This window comes from Drosophila willistoni, assembly GCF_018902025.1.
Source record: "Drosophila willistoni isolate 14030-0811.24 chromosome 2L unlocalized genomic scaffold, UCI_dwil_1.1 Seg168, whole genome shotgun sequence".
NCBI classification, from domain to species: Eukaryota; Metazoa; Arthropoda; class Insecta; order Diptera; family Drosophilidae; genus Drosophila; species Drosophila willistoni.
The window spans coordinates 1,275,037-1,295,827 of record NW_025814047.1 but is presented as its reverse complement, the minus strand read 5'-3'; the positions used below and the strand labels follow the sequence as shown (position 1 = coordinate 1,295,827).

General features: G+C 32.8%; 1 long non-coding RNA gene across 1 annotated transcript; it reads left to right on the top strand.

Moving 5' to 3' along the window:
• The first annotated feature begins 771 nt into the window (after positions 1-771).
• LOC124459982 lies at positions 772-3,125 on the top strand. The gene is made up of 3 exons (XR_006953949.1): positions 772-839; positions 2,669-2,842; positions 2,923-3,125. It is a non-coding gene; the product is annotated as an uncharacterized LOC124459982 (long non-coding RNA).
• Positions 3,126-20,791: the final 17,666 nt, after the last annotated feature.

Below are 20,791 nucleotides of genomic sequence, written 5' to 3'. Positions count from 1 at the left end.
ACGGACGGACGGACGGACGGACGGACATGGCTATTTGAACTCGTCTCGTCGTGCTGATCAAGAATATATATACTTTATATGGTCGGAGATGCTTCCTTCTATGCGTTGCACACTTTTGACCAAAATTAATATGCCCTTTTTGCAAGGGTATGAACATGTTTTTCAGGTTTTACGAGAAATAAAAAGTCTTTGTTAGATTATTTATGCAAAAATGGTTTAGGTTTAGAAATCGATGAAGAATACTTTATAGAGTATATGGTAAAGGATGTTCTAAAAGTACGTGGGACGTTAAAATTATCCGAAATTATAAATCTTAATGGGTTCTTTAACATGAAAGATTAATACAAACGATCGACATAATGATAGAAAGGAAATCACTGAAAACTCCAAGCTGCATTTGATTTATTTATTTTAATCCGTTGATCAATACTTTAACAGTGTTTTGTGAAATATTTTATAAAGACTTAGGACTAATTGGATAAGCCATTCCTGGGAAATCATTAAACTTTAATTAATTTAAACTTTTTGTTAAGCCCATGTGGGTATAATAGCCCCTAAAACCAGATTGAAAAGCAACTTGTTGTGCTAAGGATACATTTTAATTTCGAAACAACATTAGATATCAGTAAATTGTATGCGGAAATAAATTTATAATTTATAACCATAACCAATGGATTTTGTTAGGTTTATTAGAGCCGTGTTCAATTTTTCCAGAAATTTATTTTATTTTAACCAACCTGCCAAATTTATGGATTTGGACTAGAAATATGCATTGGTAAAATAGGTAACACATAACATTTTTAATTTCTCTAACACAATGCAAATACTTCGTTAATTGTGTAAGTATTAACTAAATAGTTACTAATAAGCATTTTGAAAGTTTGATGATTTATCAAAATTGCTCGATCACTTCGAAGATTCGCAAATATTTACGTAAAAACAATTGAAACAATGTAGAAAATGATTTAAAATATATGCCCTATGATCCGTCCAAGATCACTACCAAAATTAAAAACCATTTTATTTGCTATTTACATAAAATAAAGACTTTGTCATACACTTTTGGTTGATTGAATGAATCAGTTTGACTTGTATGGAAAATATATAATAAAGTCGTTTTAGTCTTAACTTAAAGTGCACATTACATTCAAAGAATTGAAGAACAGGTAAAAATTATTAAACATTTACATTTTAAAATAATTTATTTTATATTTAAATCATTAACTCATAGTAACTGAAATGAAAATACATAATCGATTAATCAAACGACAGAAACTTTAATCCATTTAGTTTTACCAAAATTATGCATTTGAATTTATAAATTCAGAAAAGTGGACAAGTTATTGATGGTTAGTCAGTTTTCATAATTCATGGGCTTCTTCTGTCTGTTACATACATTTTGGCAACTCATATAACTTGCTACTGTAAATTTACTTGCACCAAATGAAAGTCGCAGAGGTATGTGTATAAGGGAATATGAAAAATATTTGAATACTGATATTTTAAAAACACATATGAATTTTCTGCTTGTTTATATACAAGATAAAAACCACATTTTAATCCAAGTGTTAAATAAAAATTTTGAACTGAAAGAGCAGATATCAAATAATTATTATCAAAACTAACAGCAATGGAGGAAACCGAAAAAAATGCTTTATTTAAGACTCTAAAACTTAAATCATCGCTCTCTGCGACATTATCATAGTCACACCATTGAAGTGAAGTTAAAAACAATTCGTAAATTTCATATATTCTGGAGCCTTTTATGAAATGAAAATACAAAGTGTCCTCCCACTTTGTGGCCTCTTCCCTTTTCTTGGAATTTATCAAGTTACTTCTTCAACACTAGAAGATCACGGGATAAATGACAAAGTGAATAGTAAAATCTAAACATCAATCGTATTGATAATTCTTTTCATTAAGGACTGTGGCAAAGAACTAAGTAGCTTATACCTGAAAGCAATTGAGGATTTACGGAACGCAATGGTGCATCAAAAACTTCTGAGGAGAATTCAGAGACCCAGACTGAGATAGAGCATTTGAGGAGAGAAATAAAACAATTAAAAGTAAATTTTGAAAATTTTCAACGTGAAACAGCAAAACAAACAAATGAAAACAAAGTGACACAAAATAGTTTAAGAAATAAAATTGAACAACTTTTGACAGATAAGAAAATGGAGAGAGAAATAGAGGAGGTTAGAAATAGGCAAATATAAGTAGAAACGAAATTGAACAGAGAAATAATTGAGAACTTAAAAGAGAAATTGGCAAACCAAAAATCAAGCCTTGATAAAGCGATGAATGACATTGAGTCGAAACAGAACGAATTGAAGGAATGTCGGGCTAAAGATAAGAATTCTAAGAATGCAATTAAAGAGTTAAGTTCAAAAATTTTATCTTTAAAGAACAAATTTATAAAATTTTTAATATCAGTTGAAGGACTCAGATCATTTAGTGGACAGAGATTTTCTAAAACTAAATTAAACCGAGGAAAATCTAATCGAGTGCAAGGGAAAATTAGGAATTGGACTGAATATCGCAATGGTTTCGGTAAAGTGAAGGGCGAGTTCTTTATTGGGCTCAAAGATTTGCATCGCATCGCCAATTTCCAAACTTATGAACTTTACGTGCAACTCGGATTTTACAATGGAACTTTCCTATTTGCTAGTTATGAAAATTTTAGAATTGGCAATAAAACTACGAAATACAAGTTGGAGTCGGAAGTAATGAGCAGAAATTTGAATTGAGAATTCTTCACTCTCGATCAAGACAATGATCAAAGGATTGGATATAATTGTGCTGCAGAAAAAAGTGCCTGGTGGCATACATCTTGTAGGAACGTGTAAGTAACAAATTTATTTGAATCTTATGGTAGAAACAAGAACTAACAAATATAATAATTTTTTTCTTTATCGTTTTTAGAAATCTTAACGGAATATATTTTCAAAATGACGGAGACGCTTCTATGAGTATGAGCAGGTGGTATTGCAAAAGTCTCAAATCTGTCCAGATGCTGATCCGACCAAAATAAAATTCCACTCTATTCAAAAATCAGCGAAAATCTGGCAGTAATATAAAATCAGAAAAGCATATAACTTAACTTTAAGGCACGGAAAACTCATAAAGCACCTCGTCTGTCATGGAGTTTATGTCTAACAATAAAACAATTTTTATATTGAATTTACAAAATAATAATCTTATTTTGAGCATTGAAACAATTTAAAAAATTTATTGCCATTTAGAATTGTAATTCTAATTATAATTATTGAAGACCTTTGAGAAACGCTTAATTTGAATTCTATGTTTAATCGCTTTGTTATTTGATTGCAAAAAGTTGATGAACATATGTATAGAAATCTGTAAAGGAATTTTGGATTTTCTCTTTATGCCCGTTTCTGATGATGATGCATAACTGATAATTTCAAGTGTGCCTTTCTGGCTATTCAAGATTTTAAGAAATTTCTTGTATCCTTTTTTCTCCTTATAAATTCCGTATTACAATCACGGAACTGTCAACTAGATAGACACATATTTGAATACCTTACAAAAAGGGTACAAATATTCATTTTGTTTATAACTCTAAACTTTTTAAACGTCTTACATTTATTAAACTGAATATTAGAAATTTATATGAAAGCACAAATCTCTAGCTACATTAATTAGTTAATAAATATGTTAAATGCGATGCCAAAGGAGGATTTTATAATAATTTTGAAGTAGTCTTTAATTACACACGGCTACAAAATCTAACCATTTATTGCATATGTTTTTGAGGGTAATTTGAGATCGTTGATTCTGAATTTGAACCGGGTATTTCTCAGATATCTGAAATTTTTTTTAGATACCAGAATAACAATTCAAAACCGAATCAGGAGCGGAATCAGCCCAAAAGTATCATAAAAAAGCATAAGCGGTTAAATATTAATAAATTACTAAAACTATAACCCCTGCAAGGGACGCCCATGTCTGTTTTAATGCGAGTTCCATAAGGCAAGGCGAATTCAGTCAGCTGTAGAAGCGATTTGGTCAGGCGAATATTCAATTTGGTTGGGCGAATATTCAATTTGGTTGGGCGAATTCGCCATGCTGTTGTTGCATTTTTGTTGTTTTTTGTGTTGTTTTTGTTTTCGAAGTGAGCGGACGTGCGTGCGGACGTTATTTCAAATTTTCGAATTTTGAAAAATATTCCAAGTGAGCAAAAGCAAAATAAAATTAATTTCGAAAAACCACATTGAATGATAACAAGTGAAATTGTTAATTTTAAGGCACTTGTCTTTTAAGCAAGAATCGGAATCAAAGTAATGCAAGAAATCAAAAGGAAGAGAAAAAGTGCAGAGTGAAAATAACGGTGCAAGCGAAGGTAAAGGCAAAGAGCATTAAGAAAATTGTGACTAAAATCAGGAATGCAAAAGGGAATTTCAAATTAAATTGAATAGAAATTGATTTTGATATTAATCGAAATTTAAATGCAAGTAACAAATATATTCCAGTGAAGTGCAAAAACAAAAACCGGTTCGCCAACAAACAAACAAAAAAAGAAGAAAAAAAATCAAAGCAAAGCAAAGCAAAAGCAAAAGAATTTTTGTTGTTTGGTGCGTGTGTGAGTATGTGTGTGTGTGCGAGAGTGTGCCTGTGATTTAGTGTGTGTGTGTGCCAAGCAAAGAAGAAGAAAATAAAGTATTAAGCAAAGAAAAAGGTAGTAGGAAAAAGGCAGTAGGAATTTCTTGTTTTCTGGCCAAAACCCGAAAACCTGTTCCCGCAAAAATAAAAGCCAAAAAGAGAGGAAACCGACCGACAACACAAAAAAAAGTGGCACAAGTGAAAATTCCTTCGTTGGTGTGTGTGTGTGTTTTTTTTTTGTATTTGGATATGTTTTTTTGTTGATTATTTATTTTCGATTTTTTTTAGTTGGAACAATTTCCCCCAAAAGTGAAAATCAATTTGCTTAAAGCGCGCGCGCACAAGAGAGAGAGAGAGTGAGCGAGAGAGCAGGAGAGAGTCCTTGCTTCGCCGCTGAAAAAAGGGGATACCCAACCCAAAAAACTTAACAACTTAACGAAACATTTACCGGACGGCTTTCAATAATAATAATAACAACAACAATAAAACGAAAGATATGTAAAAAGAGAGAAAGAGAGCTCAAATAGCAACAAAAGTAAACAAATTGCCGACCCAACGAATTGTAATAAATAACCACAACAACAACTGCTACAAAAATCAAATCAAATAAAAAGGTCAGTATCCTGTCTATATATTATGTACATACATATGTACATACATATACATATGAATGTATGTATCTACGCATAGCTGTACACATACCCTAACGGTCTTTTGCTGTAAATTAATAAACATTTTTCCTTGTTGGAATTTGCTTTGATTTTTATCAAGGATTTTATATTTATATTTCTATCAAAGTCGGTAGATATTTATAGGAGTTATCGGTAGGTAACAAAATAAACTTTTATTTTTAATTACATTTTTTTTTAACATTTTCTTTTTATAATAAACAAGAAATACTGCAAGAAAAACAATTTCTGCTTTGGAATATTTTCTTTTTTAATTTTTGTGAAGTAATATTTTATGTATAGGAGTTATTTGTAGGAGTTATCGGAAAGTTTTTATTCTTTATTGAATGACAAACAATATTTCATAGGATTTTATATTCTTTATACGAATATTTTAATTGGGGATTGAAAATAAACGTTTAAACACAAACTAAAGCTTCAAAAATAATTGCTGAAAGTATAATATTCTCAAGTAATATAGCCATCTGAAAGTCCGAAAATATAAAACTACATACAGCTGTGTTCACGAAAATAGCAGTGTAGTAGATGCTAACAAAGATTCAAACATTTTTCACATATTCCTTTTATACATTCAGTTTTTTGACTTTGGTTTTGTAAAATGGTATATAGGCATAGGAAACCCGAAAAAATTCCGTTAATTTTACTAATTTTTAGGTTGTTTTTCGAATTTTTGTGCTTAACCCCACAAATTTGGATGTTCACAAAAATAGCAGTGTTTCGTTTAGTTGCGAAAAAAAAGAAATTTAAAGTTTACAAATCTGTCAGTAGTAAGTGTAATTAATTAGATAACAATCCGGCATGATTTGGACTTGTGTCTCATATAAAGGACTTGGTCCAATTAATAAGATTCATGAAACTATGAATCGAAATATCTACGTGGACATCATAAGGAAGGTTAAGCTCTCCTATATCATATGGAATCTGCCCAAAAAATGGACATATCACCGGTCTAACGACCCAAAACCTAGGAGCAAGGTCAAAAAATTTGTTTTCAATTCGAAAGAATCGATGTTATGACAGGGCCAGCTCAGTCGACGGATTGGTAAACCATTAAATATGTATGGGGAAACATTCAGAGAAGCGTCACAAAGTAAAAACCGTCCAATAAAGCTTAACATGGGGAAGTTATCCATGAAAAATGGCTACAGATCCCAGTTCAGCATTCTGGAGTCGGTGCGGCGTAGGTGCCAACCGGCTATTGCCAATAATTTTTTCAGGACTAAGTATTAAGTCCTAAGAACCAAAGGTAGCCTGAATTTAATGTGTATGACTTACGATTCGAAACATATATATATTTAAATACTTTGAGGCCGATATAGCCCTGATACTTCACACTGGTTCCTTTTATTTCCTCCCAAGATTCATTTTTAAAAAAACAAACAAATTATAGTTTGTCGTAATCGATTCGAACCGGACCATTTGTATCTAAATATTTATCAAATAACGTCATAACGCTGTAAAAATAGTTATGGCATTTTGGAATAAAATAAACAAAGTTGATTTATTAAAGCTTAAACAAAATTTTTACAATAATCGAGGATAGTTCAGATCGGATGCATGAAAAAGAAAACGTTTTATAAGTCAAATTTAGCTCTCATATAACAAACTAAAAAATAAGCTAAAATTGAATATTTTAAAACCTCAAAAGGGTTTTGCTATTTGACAGATACAATTACTTCCAGGACTTTTTCCTTTTTCATTGTTTTAAGAATCCTAAATTTAATCTTCCTCCTAAAAAGTTAACCTGACTCTGACTAGTGTTCATTCTACTAGAGATGAAAAAATTTCAATATTTCCAACACATAGACGCAGCATTGTTCAATACCCTTTAGTCCTTGGGAGTTGTGTTGTCTTAGTGACCCAGACATTTGCAAGGATCCTGATTGGAGTTCCAACTTGCTAGGCGTGAGGTGATAATAATAATAACTATGTATAAGTATGTAGACTATAGAAACTGCACAGGTCTGACCAAATCAAAGTATAACCAGAGGTCCGGGACTAACTTCGTCCGTACCCTTGCAACTTATTATAATAACGAAGTTATTGCTCAAAGTCACTGTTTTCGACCGATCGTTCCTATGGGAGCTATATGTTATAGTCACCCGATCACCTTGTTACCTTGATCAAATTTTGCACAGTCTTTTTTGGGTGTAATCAACTAACTCACCAATATTAAATTTCACGACAATAACTAACAGCTAAGAAACTATTTTTGTAGGGCTTTTTATTACCTGCGTGAGATCAGGTATAAAAATCGCCTAGATCGGACCTCTATATCATATAGTTATATAGTAAAAGTAGATGAAGGAAATTACGTATTGATGAATTCAGTTACATAAAAATAATTTTGAGCATGTATATATTAAATTATTTCTAAGGACTGCAAGGGTATTTAAAGTTCGGCATAGCCGAATTTAGCTTCTTGTTTTTTTTCTATTAATTAATTAATTTATTCTATCATTAAGATTTAAGTTATTCGAATTGAATTGAATTGAATTGAGTTGTAATTTCAGCACTATACTTTTAATGGAATATAGAGTTTGCATGTTGATCCAGATGGAATGGCAGATGGGTAGACACACTGACTTTGTAAACTCACCTCGTCATGCTCTTTCTTTCTTTTCTTTTGACACAACAATTTTGCCCATTTGCCAAGGGATTACAGAATATAGAAACTTGAAAGGGTATACAAACTTCAGCATGATCGTAAGTCAGGTTCTTTGGTTCACTCCTTGGTAAGGACATATATGTATACTGTAAGAGAAATTGAATAGAACGCATTTTATAATATCTAGATAAAATATGGCGCATTTTTTTTAATTTATATATCATTATGGTAATTTTTTTATAAACATTCTTTTAAAAAGACAGCGAATGTCTGCTAACAATGAGGCAAGACAGAAAAGGGATCCGTCCAGAAGTTATGTTGGAAAATTACTTATTTTGTTGCTGAAATATACGTTTTTTTTTTTTGATGGCATAGTTTTACATGTTTATTGTTAATTTTTAGATGAAGTCCGCCTTTATTTTGGTCGGATAAGCATCTGGACAGATTTGAGAGTAGTACACCACCACCAGCTCATACTTAAACAATCATCGACTTTTCTATTACAATATTTTCCGTTGGGTTGGCTAATTAAGATGAACAAAAAATTTTAAAATTGGTAATTCTTGTATAATTAAATTGGTTACTAACACTTTTTGCAAGGGTATAAAAAAGCAACAACCAACAACAATGCATTGCAATGGTAGAAAATTAAGTTGTAAAACATAAAATTATAGTTGTATTGGATACAAATTGCCCTCTGATCACGTATATATATATATATATGTATATATATATATAAATAATATAGCTAATCATATTCTGTTTAAGTTTTTCTTAGTGCCTTTTCTGTAAACTGTTGTTTGTAAAAATTAAGGGGTGAGATGTTTCTTTTGAATGATGGTCTATTAGTGAAACATTTTGAATTTTTGTGGAATGAAGAATACGTTTCTCCCTCCCTTCACACAAGCTATGGGTAAGGCATTCGCCAAAAGAGTTGCTTTAACATTATATACCAACAGTGAGTAGATATTTAATTTCCTCACTGTAACTATGAATAAATACCTGGTCATATAACAGATTCATGCAGTGAGCCACCAAAAATAACAACAATAAACAAAAAATAATAACAAAAACAAAAATGGCCAGCCTAGGTCTGATCTCTGATAAATTCGCGTCTTAGCTCGCGTTTTACGTGCCTCAAGCGTGCTATCAGATAAAACCAGAAAAAAAATTACAAACATGTAAAATTTTAACTATTTACAGGCAGGCAAACCAAACAACACACACATTAAGGCAATGCTTATATAAGTACACGGTATCTACAGGTCTTTGGAGGGGTTAATAACAAGTCGGGGATGACTCAATATAAGTATATATACCTATATAGAAAAAAGGAAATCCACCAAATTGATAAGAGAGAAGGAGAGAGAGAGAGAGAGCGCCTATTATTGCATCCCGGCATTTGGAGCATGATTTCTTTCGCGTTATCATTTCATGTAGTTATTTCGGGGTCCGCCGAAATTTATGAACCCATAAAATCGCCTCAAGTGAAGGTCAATAGCGTAAACAATAAAGGTCCGATAATACCTAGTAAAACAAATATTATTATTATGAAAATAGAATTCATTCTGCTTTGGTTGTTTGAATTTGATACATACATATACATACATATGTAGCTAAACATTATGGCATGCAGTCAACTGACCGATAGGCTGGTGAGGGGACGGAGGGGAAGGCCCTCCAACTGAACAAGTGACTAAGCATGACGACCACGTCCATTGTCTATGACCACAAGTTGTACTAAGTGCCAGTTAAGTGGCAAATAAACCATCTAGTTAAGATAAACTTGAAACATTTCAAGTGCTTACGGAAAATTCAATGATAATAAATAGGTTTATATTTTATGACAATATTTCCCTTTACAATATCTGCGATAGTTGAGAATTCGGTGGAATTTTTAGGCCCTTGTAAAAAAAAGAAGGAAATATTTCCGATCCCATTTTGATAAGCATTAATAGCCCCAGTTCCTATTGGGTCAACTGGGCAATCTCGTGGACTATCACAGTTATAGCATGGTTTGTAGGCAAGTTTATTTTCCACCCAAGTCCGCAAGGGTTTCTATACAATCTATACAATTCGTATCCTTCCGATTTTTGTATTCATTTATCGTTTCTAGATTAAATGATGGAATTGGGTTCATCCTTCACAAATATTCAATAAAATTTGCTTTCATTACAATACATTTATATTTGATATTAAAAATCGATCTATGTGATATGACACTTGAATGCCAATTCCTTCCCAGATATGTATATTTTTTGGTAGAATAGAATTATTATGCTGAATCACTCAAACGATTTTTCAAGGGTAGACATAAACTTTTCACAGCCCAAATGAAAAGATTCCTTGGAAAAACACTTGAAGGATGTGATTCAAACCAAGGACATGATTTTTAATAAGGATTTCTTACTGTTTTTATATAAATTTTAAAACAATGTGACAAAAGTGTGAAAAAATTTCCAAAATTATTCAATTTTGAATCAAAACTTAAAGGATTTCGAATGTTTTGTCAAACTAAAAAAAAGTACAAAGACGAACAGGACATGTCAGGACATTCCTAAATATATTTCTAGAGATAAAACATTTTTCATTAGAGACTTATGTAAATTTTTAGGCGTTTCTGAGAAATTGCTTATCAAATTTTTATCATTTTAGGGGTTTGTTTGGGTTCGATAGAGAAAATGTCACAAACAAGGTATTCCCTTATTTTTCTTGAAGATTTGTTAATCATTTTTTTTGGCTTTGATGCCATTTTAAAGTCTGTTAATACGATGGGACTCGCTGTAGAAGCCACGAAATCTATGTACATAAAACAACAAAACAGAAATTTCAATTAATTTTACTTTTATTTCAGATTACTGCACAAGTGGCTATTTTTTAAGAACTCACATTTACTTATTTATGGAAATTAAAGATAACTAATAAAAAAAATCAATTGAATTTTTCCAAACAAAAAGAAAACCACTTTTAAATTTCATTTAATTGAAACTTTCACAGCAAAATTACTTTGGCCCACTAGAAGAAGAAGTGACACTTGCTAGATAGATGTACGTACATATGTGTGAATGAATTTGGCCATTTCACCAAACAAATTTGCATAAATTTATTATTCATTTCAAATTGCACAGTGGCTGCGGCTATTTATGGCCATTCAGCAAAAAAACAACACAGATAGATGGCAAAGCAGTGCAAGAGAGATAGAGACAGAAGCAATTTTGATTTGATTTAATGAATAAAAAAAGAAAAACAAAAATTGGTTACTTGGGCCGTAGGCGTCGCGACGTCGGAATCGCCATCTCAAAAATCTCAGCTCACAATCAATTTGCTTTTCGAGGTGGCCAGTTTCAGTTTTCATATTCGTAGTGGCTGCTGTTGAAGTTTAACAAATTTAAACCAATTTTTGGGGTCAATTAAATTAGTGGCCAGCCACACAGAGTGGGTGAGAGGGGTAGAGAGCGCGACTGAGGGGGGGCAGGTGCACAAGCAGGGGAATGTTGATGGAATCTTGGCTTTAGTTTTACTTGTGTTTTGTTTCTTTTTTTTGAGGTTGAGGTTGTTTGTTTTGTTTTTGCTATCCATCTGAATAGATGTAGGCGAAGTGGTATGGGAATGGAATAGTTTAATCGACTTTTAAATATTTTATTTGCCAAATAAAAATTATTATTAATGAGATGACCTTTTTGTGTTTAAGTTGTTCTATTTAACTTTTTAAGGTTTTACTTAATATGGTTGCCCATTTAGTTAAGTTTATATTTGAAATGTTTTTAATAGAGAAACATTTAATACCAATCCATTAACTAACGCCCTTAGTTTTGCTGTTGCGTTTTTTAAAATTAAAAGAAAGTCGTTGTAAAATTAGGTTTGTTGTAGCTTAAAACCAAAATTATTATTTTCTTTTGCTTTCTTAAGTTTTTTAAAAAAAAGTATCAGAAACATTTCAATTTCGTTTCAAAACTCAACTGTTTTTCAGAACATATTAGTCAATCTTACGAAAAATGTAAGTAAGTCTCCTGTAGCGGACTGTATCTTCAATATCATATCTTTTAAGTGCTAAAACTGGTTGCGAATTACAACTAAATGGAGCGAAAAGAGATACGCAAGGCAAGGGCCAAAGCCCTAAAGCGTCAATAGAATTAGTGTAATGGCATACTTAATAAACTTTTAAAATCATTAGATTGATTTTTAAAAATAGTTAACAACTTTGCTGTCGAATTAAATTCTGAATTATAGAAAAAATTCTTTTCCTTGTTCTTGTAAATTTTCTAAAACATGTTCAATCAAAATTTTCTACCGATTTTAATATATTTTCCATTATTGAGTGCAATCAAATTGAATTGTACAATATTAATTTTTAAAAAACGTAATGTTCATTAAAATTAAATGTTACGAACACCAATGAAAGGCCAAAATGTATCGGAATATAACTTAACAAACTTTTGTTGTTTTTTATATTTATTCTCTTAAGAATCGACTCCAAGCCGCCAAAGCATATTTTATAACAATTGAAAGGTCGTTAAAATCAACAACTATTAATTTTAAAGATAAATCCAAAATAGTAGTTTCGATATCTTTAGTAACCAGAGTAACTTGGCATTGGAATCGAAAGTATTATCTGGTTTACCATCTGAGCTAAAGCATATTAACAGTTTGTTGTAGTTTTGCGGTTTTTGTTGTGGTTTTTAGTCGAGAATCAATTAAACGTTTTCTCATAGATATTTCTGTTTCGTCGAGCAGCCACAATGCCAAAAGTTTTATTTTTTTAACCAACTTTTTTGCCGTTAAGCGAATTTTATAAAAAAAAGAAGAATTTGATGTAGTTTTTTAATGCCTTTAGGGCCAAAACAGAGCCCCAAACCAACATTTGAGATAACTTCCAGGGTCAATTTTCCGCATACATTCATGTAGATACAAAGAGAGGTAAAGGAAAAGGGAGAGAGAGAGCGAGTGAAAGAGAGAGAGAAAGAGAACCAACAAAAACAAACAACAATCAAGCAGGCCAACAGAAACAAAGAGAAGGCAGAAAAACAAGGAAAATCGATTTAAAACAGATGATTTGACATCAGCGCCGCCGCTAAACGAGAAAAATGGCTTAGTTTTTCCTTCTTTTGGTCCATGTCCAGGCCAAGTCCCAGGCCGAAGCAGAAACAGACACAGAACAAGAGACCGAAACCGAAATCATGGATAAGAGCCAGAAAAAGAACCCAGTCGGTGGTAGGCAGGCAACGGCACAGCAGAGACTCGTTAAGTTAAGCCAAAACTTTAATCCTAATTCTTGTGTCGCTCCATTGCGAGTATTCACTGTAATTGCCCTTCCACATGCCCTTCACATCCCAGTCAGAGTTGGTCGTTGTTCATTTCTCTTGCTCTTTCTTTGTGCGCAAAAATTCGCCTTGTTCAGCAAACAGCTGTGCAAGGTTTTTGCGCTTTTTGCCCGGGCTAAAGAGGCAAAAAGGACCTCCTAGTCCTGGTGCTGATGTTGCTGGTGCTGGTGATGCTCCTGGTTCCTGTCATTAACACGGGACGGCACTGATGCGGATTTAATGAGCAAATGATTAGCATTTCTCACACTCGAGTCGTCGTCGTCGTCGTCGTCTCTTGCATTTAAAGTTAACTATTGACAGCAATTGTAAGTCGTAGCCCCCCGATAAGGACGACGAGGAGGAGGAGGGATGGTGATAAGCTCAGACACGTGTGCGGCGGGTGGGGTGCGGTTTAGTTTTTGCCCAATTTATGGCTTAACCGGAGAAGAGAAAATGAATTGCCACATATATAATAGATAATGCCCATGCTATATAGAGTTATATCCTATCATTGAGAGACAAAATTAATGATCCCAAAACGAAAATCTATGAGGTGATTTATAGTAGCAAAAAAGTAAGGACTAAAACCGAAACGAAAAAGGATAAAATAAATAAAAAAATAAAAAAAAAAGGCAAAAAGAGATGGAGGGGAGAGGGAAATGAATTTCACCTCCATATCCTTGAGTCTTAATGAAAATGAAGAAAGAAAATGGGCATAAGAAATCAATGTAATAAAGTGCCGCAAAGTCAGGTAAGGCATATCCTGACCGGAAGGTGCAATGCAATTAACTTGTATTGCCATCCCCTCACTCCCCTCCCTTCCACTACCCTCTCTAGGTATGCCTTTGCATAATGCAATTAAATAACATTCCCCCCCCATTTGTATTTTTCTTGGCTGATTGTGAGACTAACAAAAAAAGAACAGAGAAAAAAATCAATAGGAAAAAACCAACAGAACAAAATCTGCCACCACAATGCGCAGCAGCAACAACAACAACTAGAATTTTAACAACAACAAATACAGAGAAGAGAAGCAGCAGCAGAGTCAGAGAGAGAGAGAGAGAGAGGAGAGAGGAGAGAGGAGAGAGGAGAGAAAATCAATCTGGCACAAGGATATACTATATACATATATGATATATGGGACACGTGTCCTACTCAACTGAAAGTAAATGGTGAAAAAAAACCTCTGTGTGGGCTAAAGTTTTGTTAGTTAGTGCGGCTTTTGTATATATGCATACCCTATACGCCCATTAGGACATAGACTGAGGTATGTACGACTTGAGAGATTAAATGAGCATATGGCCAATACACTTTGGCCATCTATTTCATCCTCAATAAGATATTAAACAACTTCTTCACTTTGTTTCTTACATTTAATAGGTGAAATTTCAATATTTAATATGGCATTTACAATATTTTCTTTTATAAATTTGAAAAATATTTTATGGTAAATAATATTTTCTTTCTTATTTACGTAATTTTGCAACACTAGTTTAATTTTAGCGTTTAATTCAGCTGGAAAAAGCTAGATTTAGCTTCTGTTCTACTAAAACTAGACTCAAAGTTGGTTTTCGATCTACTTAAGCAGGGTATTTTCAAGTCGTTGTGCTTAGCTTGTGTTACCTGAGTACTTGATTTATTTGCTGAATAATGCATGATGATGAAGTTGACTGAAAAGTTCTGCGGTAGGGCAAACTTGTTGGATTATTTAGTCAAAAGAAAAAACAGTACAAAAAGGTGCTGGAAATTGACTTGGATTATACAGCATTCCTAAAGATATAGCTATAAATGTATATACATTGCAATGCAAACATAATGTTATCTAAGAATGAAGTCAACAAATAATAATCATAAAACCGCTAGCAGTAATTAAACTGGGCCCTTTGTGAATAAAAAATAAATAAAAAAACGCCGCCAAAGGCAAAGCGACCCATTTTCCAATATTTTCTAAGAAGGAGGAGAGGGAAAGATATTCTTGAGAGTAAAGTAAATTGATTTTTGTTTTTTTGTAAGAGTTTTTCCCTAGAAAATGTGGCAAAATATTAGTTACGCGATTTATTTTTGTGTGTGTCATCCACTTTAAGCACTTCTGAGTAAACTTTTATGGTTGGTCACAGCTTGAACATTAATTAGTTTCACTATAGTTAAATATAGTCCTTAACTAATTACCTAATATTTGAGGTGCTCCCTTCACCAATTTCAGTCATTGATCCAATTTTTGTTCAATTTAGTGAAAAATAGACTATACAAATTTCATTAATCATTCTGAAATATTCTTTTATTTTTATTTTGTTTCTGTTTATATATTCGTATCTAGCTTAAAGTATTGCTTATTATTACATTATAACTATGTGGTCATCATGTGGTAAAGATGATTCAGTAAGTTGATTGTGCGGCTTCCGATAAGTCGTTTGTTTGTTTTATTTTTTCTCCATTGTCGCATGCAAGGAAATGTTTATCGCACAAGAATTTGCCATATATGTATATATATATTATATAAAATTCAATTGTGCAATTAAATTATTGCATTTGGACGATGTATGTGGGCGTTTATATTTTGTGATTTTTTTTTTCTTTGCTTATTGTTGCTTTTGATGATAATTATAATATCAAAAGCGTGTTTCCTCTTCACCATGTCAAGGGCGGATTGCCGATTACTTTCTACAGATCTTCGTCTCTCTCTTTTTTTTATCTCTCTGTTTATAAATAAACTGTTTCCAAGTTTCAATTTCATGCAATATAAAAAATCTGCAATCTTTTACTTTGTTTTGATCTCAATTAATTTAGCTTGTGCAATTTTAAAATATTAATTTAAATTCCGTTATTGGATGTGATCTTTTATAATATTAAAAACATATATAGCTTTAAATTTTTTTAATATTATTAATAAAATGTGTTGCTAGATTATAAACCTTTTGAAATTTAAGTCAAACCTAAAACTCGGTTTGAGGTCAATCTTCCAAAAGATTATTTCAAAGGCAACACAAAAAGGTGAGCAGTATGTCTGTATATCTATTTCAAGAACCACCAAGTTCTATCATCAGCAGACTTTGCTAACTCCAAAATTGCAATAGCCATACCATGTCTTCAACGCTAAAACTAGTTGCGAATTGCAACTGGATGAAGCGAAAAAACATTGCGAAGCCTACAATACCGAATTAATATACATATGTACTTTTTAAAGATTTAATAACTTTTTTGTTTTTAAAAAATTTGTACAAACTGATTAGCCTACCATGAATTAATCAGATTTAGTTGACAGATTTAAACCACATCAATTTTGTGACTTAAATCGCTTAAATCTTGGCCAATTACATAAAAGTACTTGACGTAAAAAAAAGTGGCATAGTTTATCGATTCCACGTGTTAATGTCTGATTCAGCTATTGAAGCGTATTGTCACACTCATCGGATGACTAAAAATCGTGCTTAAGTTTAAGCGCATGCGAAACAAAAAATTGTTGCAAACAATGTTATATAACATTCTTAACAAGCAAATACTTGGTGACAAAAAATTGATGGCCAAAATTCTCACGTTTAAGTCACAAGAATAAGCCAAAACTCGCAGCATTCCGCAATGATTAAAAATTAAGAGAGACCTTCGACTGACTAGAATAACTTTTAAGTAAAGTGAAAATGTTCAAGCAATTTACAGGAACGTGAAGATAAAGAGAGGAAGATAGAGAGAGAGAGAGAGAGAGAGAGAAAGAGAGAGAGGGTGAGTGAGTGAGTGAGTGAGAGAGAAAAAGTTGGTAATGATAATTTGAAACCTCTAAATAATCCTGATTATATTGCTCAACTACTTGTGTGTGTGTTATATTTGAGAGCAAATTATCATATTTCGCACTTGAATTGAAAGTGAGAGGAAATTTTCATAAATCCTTGTATAATTGCAAGTAAATCAATTGACATTAGTGTTATTATTCCATACACCAACAACAACAACAACAACATCAAAATAAACAACACACAATAATAACAACAAGAAACATTAAAGTTTATGGAACTCATTAAAAGGTTGGCAAATCAACATATTCATTTGCATGGCAAAAGGAATTCCTAATGGCGTTTTGTTAGTTGTGCCTTAGCACGCCATTTTGGCTTATATAAAAAAGAAGTTGTGCGTGGGTGTGTGTGTGTGCAGGAGAAGAGACCTTTTAGGTGTTTTACTTATGTACAAACAAACTTTGCTACCGTAAATAAGCTGGCAACTTGAGTGTGAGAGTTGGACCAGGGTATTTCCCCTTCTCATGATAATAGCCAGAATGAGAGGGGGGGAAGAGGGAATGGAGTCGGAATGAGTTTTCCTTGAAAGAACCAGAAGGCACGCAATAGAAAGTTTTTTGTTGCCTGCAAGAAGGATTATGAGCTCCTCGACGTCAAATAGGAATAAGAAAACTTGAGCTGAGCCATGGAAAAGTTTTTTTTCCAAAGAAAATTCAATTAAAGTGAACTCTTCAAGTTAAAATAAAAGCCCATTCAGTCAAAATATAAAAAAAAGAGAAAGAAGACGAAGTATGATACAGAATTGCAATTGCAATAAGTTTCCTTTTGGGAGCCACAATGAAATGCTAGAAAAACTTTAGATTTTCTGTTATTTCCGCTGCTTAACTGCAACTAAATTACGCTAATTGCTGACTAAAGTGCCGCAGCAGCATAAAGCAAAAGTAGAAAAGAAAAAAATAACGCATAAAATGAAAAGCCAGCAAGAAAAATTGCCACTCTTAGAGAGGGGAGAGAAAGGCAGAGCAAGAGGAGAACGAGAAGAGAAGGCCAAGTAGCATTACAGAAAAGAAGCGGAAATTTTTTTCCTTTTTTTTTTTTACCAATTACATAAAGAAAAAGAAACAAAAAAAAAAAAAATCAACATAACTTGGCAATGATTTTCCGACCAGAAAAAAAAAAACTAAAAACCAAACAAAATTATAAAACTTTCAATGTTTAGAAAGTGTCGTTCAGCGTTTGAGAAAAACCAAATGACACTAAAACTGAAATTAAATGCAAAAAAAATATAATAAAGTGGAAAGAAATTCGAGGGAATCGAAAACAAAATCGAAAGTGAGTGAGACGACTTGACTGCCCATTGGAATTTTTGCTATGGGTTTTTATTACCAAATGTATTTTTTTTTCTCTTTTTTTTTTGGGTGTGGTCGGTCATCTTTCTATCTACCTAAAGTAAACTTGAAAAAAGTTAAGGCATTTGGCTGCTCCAGCCAACATAACGTTGATGAAGGACGTCTGCCTCAAAAATGCTTTTAAAAAAATATTTATGGAATTAATTTTTAATGCCAAACGACATCAAAGGGGGAACAGGAAAAAAGTTTAAAAATTGGCTTAAATATATCATGAAATTATCATGACGTTAAGAAATGGCACAACAAGCGATCAAAAAATCATTTTTAACACTAGACAACAAAAAAGTCAGCACAAAATTGAATAAAAGAAGTAAATGAAATTCAACTGACTTAAAAGACTAGATTAACTAATCAGCAGTTGCCAAATGCTTTTCTAAATAAGAACAAACAAAGTTTAGGAAAACTAACAACTAATTTGGTTAAATCACAAATTAAGCTTACTCAAAATGTTAAAGTACCAGAATTCTGTTGTCTAGTGTAATTGACTGACAAATGCCTCCTATGGCAAGGCTTAAACTCATTTCCGCGCTGCTTTTCTTTTTTTTTATGCGAAATTCTTGTTTTTTTTTCGTTTTGCTCCTCTCTTGGCTTTTTGTTTAGCGACAATCAATCAATATCAATCAATGTTTGCAATCAAGCAGCATGAGAGAGTGATAGATGCAAAGTAGAAAAAGGAAGGTAGAAGAAAAAACAACAACAACAGACAGCGCCAACAAGCAGAAGAAAGGGGAGAGGAGATGAATTGTGATAAGTGCTTTTTAGGGAAGAGAAGCTTCCGTAGAAATAGAAGACTTGCACAAATCGTCGTCGTCTTCTGCATCTTTCCCTTCTTTCGGGATGGTGGGGGATGGGTACGGTATATGGAAAAACCCGTTTATGGCCAAAGGCAAATAATAATATTGGTAGAACCACATAATAGAAATAAAAATCGGAGGAAGAAACCATAAAAAAGAGTTAATAGAATTTTAACGGAATCGCTGGAAAAAAGGGCGTGGCAATGAATGGGCTTACTGCTTTGATGGCTCAGTGCAGAATGTCTTAAGAGCAACAGTTAAGTAACTGTAATCAATCAGACCAAGCTAGCAACAGCCAACTAATGAGGGAGGGGGGGATGTCGACCAGGCCAAGAACTAGGAGGTCTTAATTAAACGCAGAAACAAAAAAAAAAAAAAATAGCATAACCGCAAAAGCACCATGAAAATTTTCACAAAATTAAACAACAAATTGCGTAATTTACTTCGGGCCTGGGCATGGAATAATAAACAATAATGAGAGGGGGAATGGAATGGATGGAGGAGGGTCATTGGAGGCAGCCGGGCGGACAGCCGGCCAAAGCATCCAGGCAAAAACACAAAAAAAAAAGGAGGAGGGCCCCCACAAGAGGCGTTTTTCTATTTGCTCCCCTCTCGCTATTCATCTCTATCCATCCACACACACACACACACACATACATACACAAAGACAGTGACTGTAAAACTGTATGGCAATTATTTTGCAAGCCATTTAACAAGAAACTTGTGAAACATTTTCCCTCTTCTTATTTGGTTAACAGAATTTTTTATTTGCAAAAATTTAAGCTTAAACAAAAACGAATCGAAATTTATTAGTTGCGGAGACATCACAAACAAGCAGACACAAAAATTATGACAGAGACAAACAGAAAAAAAAAAACAGTCAACAGAAAACAAGGAGGAGAAATATTTTTTCACATTAAAATGCAAATCACGCCAATGCCTCTGCTTATGGCCCTGGCAATTTGAGGAGTCGCAACAACAACAAGAACAAGAACAGCAATAAGAACGACAACACCAACACCAACTTGGGAAAAGGGGCATACAAAACGACGCATTAAGATACAGATACAGATACATATACACATATATGGGTATACATACATATTTAGTATGAGGTTTTCATCACAAAAATGAACCACATCCACAAAGGGAAAGACAGAGAAAGAGAGAGAAAAAACAAGTTGATTATGTGACTCGAATGTGTGAGGAAAATAAATATGCAAAGGAGTATGTGTGTGTGTGAGTGTGTAGAAAAGGCGTGGCCTATGAATATAGAAAAGAACATCCTGTTAGATACTATTAAAAAGAATCAAAGGTTATATTTCAACTGATCAAGACAGGCTTCTTTTCACCAGAATTTACAAGGATTCCCCTTTAAAAATTGCTATATAACAAACTATTTCTTTTAGTTTTATAATTTCGTTTTAAAAACGACTTGTTTTGTGAGTTCTTATTTAGTTTGTCGACCCGCAAAACAAAGAAAAGTAGAAAGAAACAAAGATCTTTGGGACACTTTAACCAAGTCACTTGGACCAACTTTATTCATAGCCAGATGGGTTTCCAATCGAAACTCTTTAGTTGATAAATAAATTTCACTTGATGACTCTCTGGTGCAACATAAATATTCCTTTAAACCCAAAAATATT